The following is a 12,006-nucleotide window of genomic DNA, read 5'->3' on the forward strand; positions in this document are numbered from 1 at the left end:
GAATAAAAACAAGAGAGCATAGGTGTGGAGGAAACCGAATGAAGCTCTAAAGAAGCAATATGTTGTACCAACAATCAAGTATGGAGGAAATGCAATAATGATATAGGCTTGTTTTTCGTGGTATGAGATTGGAAATTTAGTAGCTATAAATGGAATCATGAATGCTGATAAATATATTGACATTTTAAATGAAAACTTAGAAGAATCAATTCTAAAAATGGATCTCGATGTTTGATATAAAATAAGATATAAAATACATGAGTAGCGGAAAATGCTTGGTAGTAATAAGGGAAGGTTGCCTATATTGAACTGGTTTTCGATGTTTTTTATGATTTACAAATATTTAATAAAATTGATAAAGACTAATTGGAAGTTATCCTTGATTTGTTCCTGATATTCTATAATTTTCTGAAAGATTTGCACAATATTATCTGCAGATACATCTTTTTTAAAACCTGGTAAAATTTTGGCAACTAGTTGCTTAAATTGTACTAGAGTTTCTCAAATTGTATCGTGTTTCTCTCATCGTACCGATGTCATTAATTTAAAAACTATGAAGGGGTAAAAATAAAATAAACAATTTAAATAAATACGTGTTTAATTGAAGTTAAGTTTACATTAAACAATATTTTTTAACTAAAAAATGAACATTAAAATTACAAAGACTAAATATTTTCGTTTTTAGAAACTTAGTTAAGAAATTAATTAAAATCATAGTTTATATGAAAAAGTGAAAAAACACTTTCAATTAAAAATAAATATTAAAATTATTTATTAAAATAATTATCAAAATTATCAAAATTATATTCATTTTTATATGAAGTATATTTTATATGATAGTTCACTTTTATATTCATAAAATCATTTTTTGGTTACGTAACTAAAAATTGTAGAATTTATCTATTACATTCTCGAAATAAAAATTACAAAAGTAAAATATTTCTGTTTTTTAAATTTTAATTAAGAAATAAACAACTATTAAACAAATATGTTTTTTAATAAAACAAAATAAGTGTAGGTGACATAAAGGAAAAACATATACTACTTTTGATTAGAGATGTGCGAATCAAGAATTTTTATGTCAAATCGAATCGAATCGAATCGAATCTCATTTTTTAAATTCCAATTTGAATCGAAGCTATGAAATTTCATTCGAATTCGAATTGAATCGAATGAAATTGAATCGAATCATTAACAAATTTAACATGACTATTAAACATGCAAATAATGATACATTTTAATATGAAAGGGAATATTAATATTGTAATATCCTAAAATAAAATATGTATTTAAATATTTAAAGTAATTTATAATTAACTTATTAATTGTAAGTTAAGTTAATTACAAGTTAAGAGTTTAAACATACAGGCTCAGATAACCTGTTTTGTAGCTAATGCGCGCAAACGCTAAGTATTTGATTCGTATTCGAATCTTGGCGATTAGAAATTTTTGAATTATTTGGATTCATAGGGATTCGGATTCGAATCGAATCGAATTACATTAGATTCGATTCGATTCGATTCGATTCAAATTCGAATAGTTCGCACATTTCTACTTTTTATAGAGACTTTAAGAACAATAGTCAGATGTAGTTTTCTTTGGAAATTCTTAAATTGTACCGATACAATATAACTAATCAATAGGTGGTACGATTTAAGAAACTATAGTTGTGTTTTTTAAATTATGACAGTAAAGTATACACAAAGTAGGGTTATGTCCAAACTATGCCATGCAAGTATGTTAATTTTGATGTAGTATAAAAATGACAAAAACAGATAAATTAATACACGTTTCGAAATTTTCTAAGTACCTTATGTAAAAGTGAATAAAACTTACTGTTAAAACTATAAAAATCTTTATTTCTTTTAACAAGATGCTTTTATGCATAAACACATTTCTTTCTATTAACTTTATGATGATACGTAGATGAACTTCGAATATATAGATGACGCTAAGCCTTCGGATATTTTAAAATATAAAGATGGTATAATTTAGGAGCCGGTATAATATCGATGACTTTCCCCTACATATATACAGTCGTGGACAAAATTAAGTAGACAAATATCATAAATAACAAAAGGTTAATTTAATTTAACTATGTCAAAAAATCAAACCTTTATTGCTTATTTAAATTAACGATTATAATTTGATAAAAATCAAACCTTTATTGCTTATTTAAATTAACGATTATAATTTGACAAAATATAAAGAAAAACCAATTGTAACAAATAATATATTAGAATTTTTATTGATTAATGATAATAACATAAAACTGCACATGGTCAAAATTAAATGGACACTTTGTACAAAGTAAGTATTAATATTTTGTATTATAGCCTTTTACTTTTATTACTGCTTGTAAACGTCGTAGTATACTTTCAACAAGTTTTTCCAGATAATGTTTATCAATTCTTTGAAATTTTAGTTACAATTCATTTAAAAACTCTTCTTTATTATTGCATTTTTCTAATGCAATCTTTGCATCCGGTAAACTCCATAAATTTTCAATTGGGTTAAGGTCCGGATTTTGTGGAGGCCATTCAAGAACTTCTATTTTACAATTCTGGAAAACTTGTTTTGTTTTCTTTGTTACGTGCTTTGGATCATTGGCTNCTCTCTCTCTCTCTCTTCTCTCTCTCTCTCTCTCTCTCTCTCTCTCTCTCTCTCCTCTCTTTCTCCCCTCACTCTCCCTCTCTCTCTCACACACTCCTTCTCCCTCTCCCTCCCTGCCCCTCTCTCTTTCTCCCTCCTTCCCTCCCCCCTCTCTCCCCCTCCCCCCTCTCTCTTTCTGTCTTTCTCTCTCTCCCACACTTCCTCACACTCTCTCACACTCCCTTTCTCTCACTCTCTCCCTCACACTCTCCTCTCTCTCACATACACATCTCTCCTACACTCTCTCTCATCCACACTTTCTCTCTCTCTTTTTCTTCCCCCCTCTCTCCCTCTATCTCTCACCCTCCCATTCCTTCCCTCCCTTCCCCTTTCACACTCTCTCTCGCACACTATCTCTTTCTCTCTCACACACTCTCTCTCACTCTCTCCCTCACACCCCCCTCTCTCTCTCCTCTTCCCTCCCCCTCTTCCCCTCTCTCTCTCACACACACACACACACTTTCTCTTTCTTACACTCTTTCTCACACAATCTCTCTTTCACACAAAAATAATGAAACTGATTAAAAAATTAATTAAAAATAATTTTAAAAATAAAGCACTATGAAGCACTATGCTGTAGTCACTCATTGACATTTTTTCTTGTGCCTGATCCTATTTTATTCTTCTCGCATTCTGTTCTTTTTCTCTTTCTTTCCCTCTTCTCTTCTTCTTTTCTCTGTTATGTTTTAACTGTAAAAAGTAAAAACGACACAAAGCATATAAATTCTTCTTTACATATTTTTTATGTGTATTCAACGATATTGTTACTTATCTGATATTATCCTTGTTTCCTCCGAAGCTTTTCTCTTCAGAATTATCACGACAAATACACTTCACAGTTTATAAACAATTTATAAAATTGTTAACCTGATATAACCGCGTTATTATTACTTTCGTACAAACTGTCACTCGGCGGTCATTCATTGCGATGACAGCCGCAAGCGGCACGAAGCTGGCCGCAACGCGACGTCGTCGAGACAACCAATCAGCATCGCGGAAAAGAGGCTTCAACATTTCGAGAGATTCGAGAGATTTCGACTTTCGATTGACACGCACTTTTTTGAAGAGGATAATTACCGCGCTACTCCACAAGCTACTTTAGTTAAGTTTAAAGTTGTGGATTTAGTAATACTTTGAGAATACGAAGACACCATTCAAGTTTATACGTTTATCTTATTTAGAAATAACGTACTGAAGAATTATGATTATAATAGGTAGATGTAGTTGCAATAAATGAGTATGTTGGCATTAACATAATATGTACATCGATTGTATATTTGCAACCAGTACCATTTTCCTACAGCAAATAAACAATATATCAATCCATAGTAATATGCAAAATTAACATTCTTTTGCTGAAAGTTAACAAAACGTAGGATAAACATGAGCAATAATTTGACAACGCAGCATAGCGTATATAGTACACGCTTTCTACACTACATTCATCAACAATATAATTTTAAAATTTATCTATTATTTTGTATTGGTAAACTTGGCGTTCAATGCTTTTTAAATTTTGCCCAAAAAATTGTTAATATATGCGAAATTATAATAGGAATGAAGATAACTTTAAAAACGAATGTCTAAAAGGTATAAGCATACCACTGATATGAATATTAAGAATCACATGAAGCAATTGGATAAAATATTTGCTCATATATTACATAAAATCAAAGATGTTCTTCCATTATAATCATATTCCTACAATAGCATGATACATTCCACACAACACATATGTCTAAAAGACGTCTTAAGGGGATCCTGGAGTCGTCAACGAACTTGCAAAGCGTCGATAACGTAGAGGCGTCAAAAAGTAGGGAACGTTATTATCTGTTATCGACGTTAGTGAATTTTGGTACACATGTATATATATATTTACATAGTATTTATATAGTAAAGACAATTGCCAGATAATCGCTGATGCGATTACGCTATCCTTTCATCGCATTTTTCCATATATATCTTTTCTCACAGACTTCGGACAAATATGTGTGTGCATTGTCATTTCAACTTTTCTATACACAGATCTTATATGAATGTGAATGCGACGTTGCCGATATTTGCCTTCTCTCCGAAATGTGCATTTTGCTGCTGCTTCTCGGATTCTTCGATTCGCTATATATACAGTGTAACATAATAAAGAATAATTTGAGCAATGAATATTATTACAAGAAAATGATTTTTCAGAAATAGTATGCTTGTTTTCACGTAAATCGGCTTCTCACTTTATCGTGTCAGAGACTTCTTTTTGTCAAGTTTACGTCATATTAGCAGTACGGAAACATTTTCGTATAGTGAATATTCCTGTCAAAATAAAGCGCAGTATTACAAATCATCCGAAAAAAACGATGGGAAACTATTGCGAATAGGATACCAAGTTCCTCCTGCAACGTTTACGTCGCATTGGAAGTACAGAATTGAAAACGCTTTCGTACAGTGAATATTCCTGTCAAAATAAAACGGAGTAATTCAAGACATCCGAGAAAAACGATGGGAAACTATTACGATTAGGACACCGACTTCCTTCTGCAATGTTTACGTTGCACTAGCAGTACGGAATTGAAAACGCTTTTGTACGGCAAATATTCCTGCCAAAATAAAGTGGAGTAATAAAAAACATGTAAGAAATATGAGAAACTATTGGGAATAGAACACCGACACTTTCTTGCAAAGTTTACGTCGCATTGGCTGCACGGAATGAAAAAGACTTTCGTACAGTGCATATTCCTGCCAAAATAAAATGAAATAATGCAAATCATCTGAAAAAAACGATGAGTAACTATTGCGATTAGGACAACGAGTCCTTCTTGCAAAGTTTACGTCGCCCTGACTGTACCAAATTGAAAACCTTTTCGCTTCGCATAATAAATATTCGTACGAAAATAAAAAAGAATAATAAGAAACATCTTGGAAAAATGATGAAAAATTCGATGCGCCGAATTGAGAATATTTTTATAAAGATAAAGTACATGTGTGGGAATATGAAACGGAGCAATGCTCAATATGAAATTAATATTCTATATCGGCCTAGAAAAATTTTATGTGTAATTGAAAATTTACGTCGCACTGACTGGACTGAATTTCAAATCCTTTGCAAGGCAATGTTTCGCTTCATCTTTGCACGTATTTTGACTATGCGAAAGGGCTTTGATAAAGTGTGAGAGAGAGAGGATGAGAGAGACAGAGAGAGTGTGAGAGAGGCAGAGGGTGTGTGAGAGAGAGGGTGAGAGAGAGAGAAAGAGAGAGAGAGAGAGAGTGAGAGAGAGAGAGAGAGAATGTAAGAGAGGGGAGAATATGAGAGAGAGGAGAGTGTGAGGGAGAGAGAGTGTGAGAGAGGGAGTATAAGAGAGAGTGTGTGAGAGAGAGACAAAGAAAGAAGGACAGAGTGGGAGAGAGGGAGAGGGAGAGAGTATGAGAGAGAGAAAGAGAGAGTGTGAGTGAGAGAGTATGAGAGAGAGATTTTGTGAGAGAGAGTATGTGAAAGAAAAAGTGTGGGAAAGAGCGTGTGAGAGATAGGGAGTGTGACAAAGAGAGAGTGTGAGAGAGGGGGAGAGAGAGAGAGTGAGTGAGAGGGGGGAGGGAGAGAGTGAGAGTGTGAGTGAGAGAGAGTGTAAGAGAGAAGAGAGTGTGAGAGAGATAGAGAGAGAGAGAGAGAGAGAGAGGGAAAGAGACAGAGAGCAAGTGAAAGAGAGTAAGAGAGAGAGAGTGTGAGAGAGGAAGAAAGAGAGAGTATGAGAGAGAGAGGGAGAGAGTATGAGAGAGAGATTTTGTGAGAGAGAGTGTGTGAGAGAAAGAGTGTGGGAGAGAGATTGTGAGAAATAGGGAGTGTGACAAAGAGAGAGTGTGAGAGAGCGAAAATGTGAGTGAGAGAGATTGTAAAAGAGAGAAGAGTGTGAGAGAGAGAGGAGAGTGTGAGAGAGAGAGAGAGTGTGAGGAAGAAAGAGTGCGACAGAGAGTATGTGTGAGAGAGGGAGAGAGAGAGAGAGAGAGAGTGAGAGAGAGAGGGAGGGAGGGAGGGAGAGATAAAAAACAGCGTAATAAAAAATAAGGGTTCCCATTTAAAAAACGTATGTTAACTTCCAAATGACCTTGAAGGTCATGGCCAATGCCAAATTCATGGTCACCATCAAATCCGTCACTCGATTTTCTACAACTTTTGTCTTTAAAGTTTTTCATGAAAACTTGATCCTGCAAAGTTATCCTGGGGGTCCGGCATTTTTAAGATACTCTGTATATACACATGTATAACAAAATTCACTAACGTCGGTAACAGATGATAACGTTCCCTACTTTTTGACTATCAACCTTATCATTTCTTTTTCACTCACTCACTCATCCCTCTCCCTCTCTGCCTCTCTCCCTCTCTTCCCCTTTTTCTCACACTCTCCCTCACACTCTCCTCTCTCTCCCTCCCTCCCTCCCTCCCTCCCTCCCTCCTCCCCTCTTTTTCACACTCTCACCCTCATACTCTCCTTTTTCTCTAACCTTCCTTCTACTCTCACCCGCTATCCCCAAACCTCTCCCCCTCCCACTCTCTCACATTCTCTCTCCCCCTCTCTCCCTCCCTGCTTCTCTCTCTCACACTCTCTCCCTCACTCTCTCTCACACTCTCTCCCTCCCTCTCCCTCCCTCTCTCTCTCTCTCCCTCCCTCCCTCCCTCCCTCCCTCTCTCTCTCTCTCTCTCTCTCTCTCTCTCTCTCTCTCTCTCTCTCTCTCTCTCTCTCTCTCTCTCTCTCTCTCTCCCTCTCTGTCTCTTTTATTTACGCGCGCGCCATTCTAGCTGATTCATATAAAGTTTAGAATAAATATTTTAAATCATAAAAATAATCCCTGTAGTGTAATATAAGTATAATATCCGACTCTAACATACGATGTATTAGGCGTATACAGTTTGAAATTTAGAGAGGGGGAGAGGGAGAGAGTGTGAAAAAGAGAATGAAAATAAAATGAAACGATATGTAAGCAGCCGGATCATGTAAAATCTAACGTACTATTTTTTTTAAACTGTTATTGAACTTATTTTAAATTTATAAATCCTCATAAAAATTTCACAGCTCAGCATTATATAATATATCCCTCTAAATCTTCCGAAGCATAATTTCTGTGGAATATTATTCATTGCATAAATTATTCTGTATTATGTTATACCGTATATACCAACAAGTCGAAGAATCGGAGAAACAGTAGCAAAAAGCATATTTCGGAGAATAAGAAAATATTGGCAGCGTCGCATTCACATTCATATAAGATCTATGTATAGAAAAGAAGAATTGACAACGCAGCACACACACGTTTGTCCAAAGTCTGTGAGAAAATATATATATGAAAAAATACGAAAAGGAGACAGCGCGACATGTCGCTGCTCACTGAACATCTTGACAATCGCTTCACCTCGCATATACAGGATGCACGATTTATCTGAAGACATTGAAATATCTCGAGAACTGTGCATTGGATAAAAAAAGTGGTTAATGAAAGTTGTTAGTCTCGAAGGGGGACATCCAATGATACCAAACTCGACCTCCCATCCGACCCCCTGGGGGTGGGGGTTGGGGGCAACTTTGAAATCTTAAATGAAAACCCCCATTTTTATGGAAGATACGGATTCTACGCCACAAAATGCGTAAATTTTGTCCGAAACTTTTTTTTTATTCGTGATAGATGGCGCTGTAATCGCAAAAAATTATATTTTCCGCAATTCTCCAGAAATGATCATTGGATTGAGAAATAAAAAATACCTGTTCAATATTTTTAAAGAACATAATAAAAGTTATTCCCCCCCCATCCTCTCGGGGTAGAGTAGGTGATAACGTTCAAATCTCAAATGGGGACCCACATTTGGGGACCGCATTGGGACCGCATTGCACTGCCTTTTATAATAAGCCGTAGTTCGCCATACACCCACAGTGGCGCGTCGAGCAGTTCCCTTTTTGATTCGGGTTCCCATTTGAGATTTGAACGTTACCACCCATCCTACCCCGAGAGGATGGGGGAGGGGAATAACTTTTATTATGTTCTTTAAAAATATTGAACAGGTATTTTTTATTTCTCAATCCAATGATCATTTCTGGAGAATTGCGGAAAATATAATTTTTTGCGATTACAGCGCCATCTATCACGAATCAAAAAAAAAAGTTTCGGACAAAATTTACGTATTTTGTGGCGTAGAATCCGTATCTGCAATAAAAATGGGGATTTCCATTTAACATTTCAAGGTTGCCCCCAACCCGCACCCCCACGGGGTGGGGTGGGAGGTCGAGTTTGGTATCATTGGATGTCCCCCTTCGAGGGGACTAACAACTTTCATTAACCACTTTTTTTATCCAATGCATAGTTCTCGAGATATTTCAATGTCTTCAAAGAAATCGTGCGCCCTGTATATACATACATACATATAAATTATAAATTAAATTACATATATATATATATTAGGTGCGCAACTAAGTTCCCGCTATTTTTCAAGAGATGGTCCCAGTAGTAAGTGCTGGTCGATTGTGACATAACCAAAACGTCATGAACCAAGCTTAGACATATGGTAAACAAACCGCTTTGACATATTAGTGATTTTGTTTTTGCATCATATACTTTTGGTTGTGTGAAAATGTCTTATTTTGTGCCAAATAATCGTCATTTGCGGGAAGTGTTGCTTTTCTTCTTTCATTCGAAGAAAACGGCGGCTGAAGCGCATCGAGAACTCCAAAAAGTTTACGGAGATGCTGCTCTAAGTGAAACAACGTGCCGTGATTGGTTCCGTCGCTTCAAAGACGGTGATTTCGATGTTGACGACCGTTCGCGTGAAGGAAGGCCAAAAACCTTCGAAGACACTGAATTGGAGGCATTGCTCGATGAGGATCCGTGCCAAACGCAAAAAGAGCTTGCTTCAGCATTAGGAGTTACCCGCCAAGCCATTTCCAAGCGATTGCATGCGTTGGGAATGATTCAAAAACAAGGAACTTGGGTTCCTTATGATTTGAAGCCAAGAGACGTTGAGCGTCGTTTTTTCGCCTGTGAACAACTGCTCCAGCGGCAAAAAAGGAAGGGTTTTCTTCATCGCATCGTTACGGGTGATGAAAAATGGATTCATTACAGCAACCCAAAGAGAACAAAATCATGGGGACTGCCCGGTCATGCTTCTACCTCGTCGGCTCGGCCGAATATTCACGCTGCGAAGGTTTTGCTGTATATTTGGTGGGACCAGGGCGGTGTTATTTATTATGAGCTGTTGAAACCGAACGAAACCATCACTGGGGAACGGTATCGAACTCAATTGATGCGATTGAGCCGAGCACTGCACGAAAAGCGGCCACAATACGAGCAGAGGCACGAAAAAGTGATTCTACAGTATGACAACGCTCGGCCTCACGTTGCCAAACCCGTTAAAACCTACTTAGAAACGCTCAAATGGGAAGTCCTACCCCACCCGCCATATTCCCCAGATATTGCGCCGTCCGATTATTACTTGTTCCGTTCGATGGCACATGGTCTGGCTAATCAGCAGTTCCGGTCATATGAAGACATCTCAAAATGGCTTGATTCGTGGATAGCCTCAAAAGACGAACATTTCTATCGTGACGGTATTCGAGCTCTGCCAGAAAGATGGGAAAAAGTTGTCGCAAGCGATGGGCAATATTTTGAATGATTCATTTGTAACCATTTTTTCACAATAAAGTTGCATTTTCATCAAAAAAACAGCGAGAACTTAGTTGCGCACCTAATATATAGCTAATTTAATTTAAGACATTACATGTGAGGTTGTGTTTGGTGTGTACGACATACGTGTGGAATATAACAACGTCTTCCGACTGATTGTGAATGCAACCTAATGCGAGTGCGATCGAGGGAACGAAGATATGAGAGAATTTCAAACACTAATCTTTTTATTAGCTGTACATATTGAAAAATCCTTTTGCAGAATGAAAGTACTTATAATAACGAAGGCCGGAAGACAAAGTTTTATGTAAAATTCAATGAAAAATTTTACAATTACAGTTTCCTTGTCATAACATTACTCCACGCATGAAACAGACAAAGATAGTACAATTGTGTTTAGGTTTTTTGTGTCCTCTTGCTCTCTCGCCGATGCAAGTGGAGGGTAGGTTCTTAAATTAACCTAGGCGTGTTCTTCTTTGGTCCCTTTATTGCGCACGTGCCTGCCAGCTGCAGAGCACGTGAGTCACAGGTACAACTTATTCGTCTACAATACAGAAAAATAGCTCTCTGCGCTCGCACGACATATGAGCCACAGCGGGACTCATATGTATATGTGTGTGTGTCGAACGGAGCCGATGCTCCTGCCTGCCCGCTCTCGCACAATCGCGACCGCGTGCAGAAATCGCGGTGTCACACACGACAAAGAAAGAATGACTAAGCTATGAACTAGCGATCGTATATTCGTGAGCTCTGTGTGCGCTTCCAACGGTTACTGCTCGTTGGTCTTTTTTCCCGCACGAGTGACACTTGCGCGCGCTCTATAGCGCCGCACGGAAAACGGATGCGTGCGCTTTTGGGGAGCTCAAAGTCCCCACATGTGTCTGCCTGCAGCTCCATCGATCATGATTATGCGGAACTAATCTACTGTTCTGTTTTATCCAAAAATGTAGCAAACACAATTCCGTATGCATTACATTTTTCTCAAACATTATTTTTTTTACACTGACTTCTAAGCTCATTTCTGTTACTTCAGTTTTATTCTTTCATATTCATTTCATATTCATTTTCATGGCTAGTACGGAAGCAAAAGCTTTTGCATGGATAAACTGCAGAACTTTTATAATTAATAAGTAAAGTTACGAGCTGACACAAAACATGATAACAAAACTGTAATTTTGTAATTTTTCATTGAATTTTACATAAAACTTTGTGTTCCGTACTTCGTTATTATAAGTATTTTCGCTGTATAAAAGGATTTTTCAATCTGTATAGCTAATAAAAAGAATAGTGTTTGAGAAAATTGAGTCAATTTATCGGTAAAACAGACGACTGCAGGATCCCCTTAAATACGTCTTATTCTAGACGTCTATAAGACGTTATCAAAAGACGTCTAAAAGACGTCTAATTTCGAATGTCTTTAAGACGTTGCCCAAAAGACGTCTAAAAGACATCTTATTTCAAATGTCTTTAAGACATTGTTCAAAAACGTCTTTTAGATGTGTTATTTGAGACGTCTTTAAGACAATTTGTTTAGGACGTCTTTTAGACTTCTTATTTGAGACGTCTTTAAGACGATTTGTTTAAGACGTCTTTTAGACTTCTTATTTGAGACGTCTTTAAGACTTTTAAATTATGATGTCATAATGATGTCTTTTTCCAGACGTCTTTTAGACAAATGAATTATTACGTCTAATTACGTCTTTT

The sequence above is a fragment of the Harpegnathos saltator genome, unplaced genomic scaffold (genome assembly GCF_003227715.2).
Source record: "Harpegnathos saltator strain DR-91 unplaced genomic scaffold, Hsal_v8.6 scaffold217, whole genome shotgun sequence".
NCBI classification, from domain to species: domain Eukaryota; kingdom Metazoa; phylum Arthropoda; class Insecta; order Hymenoptera; family Formicidae; genus Harpegnathos; species Harpegnathos saltator.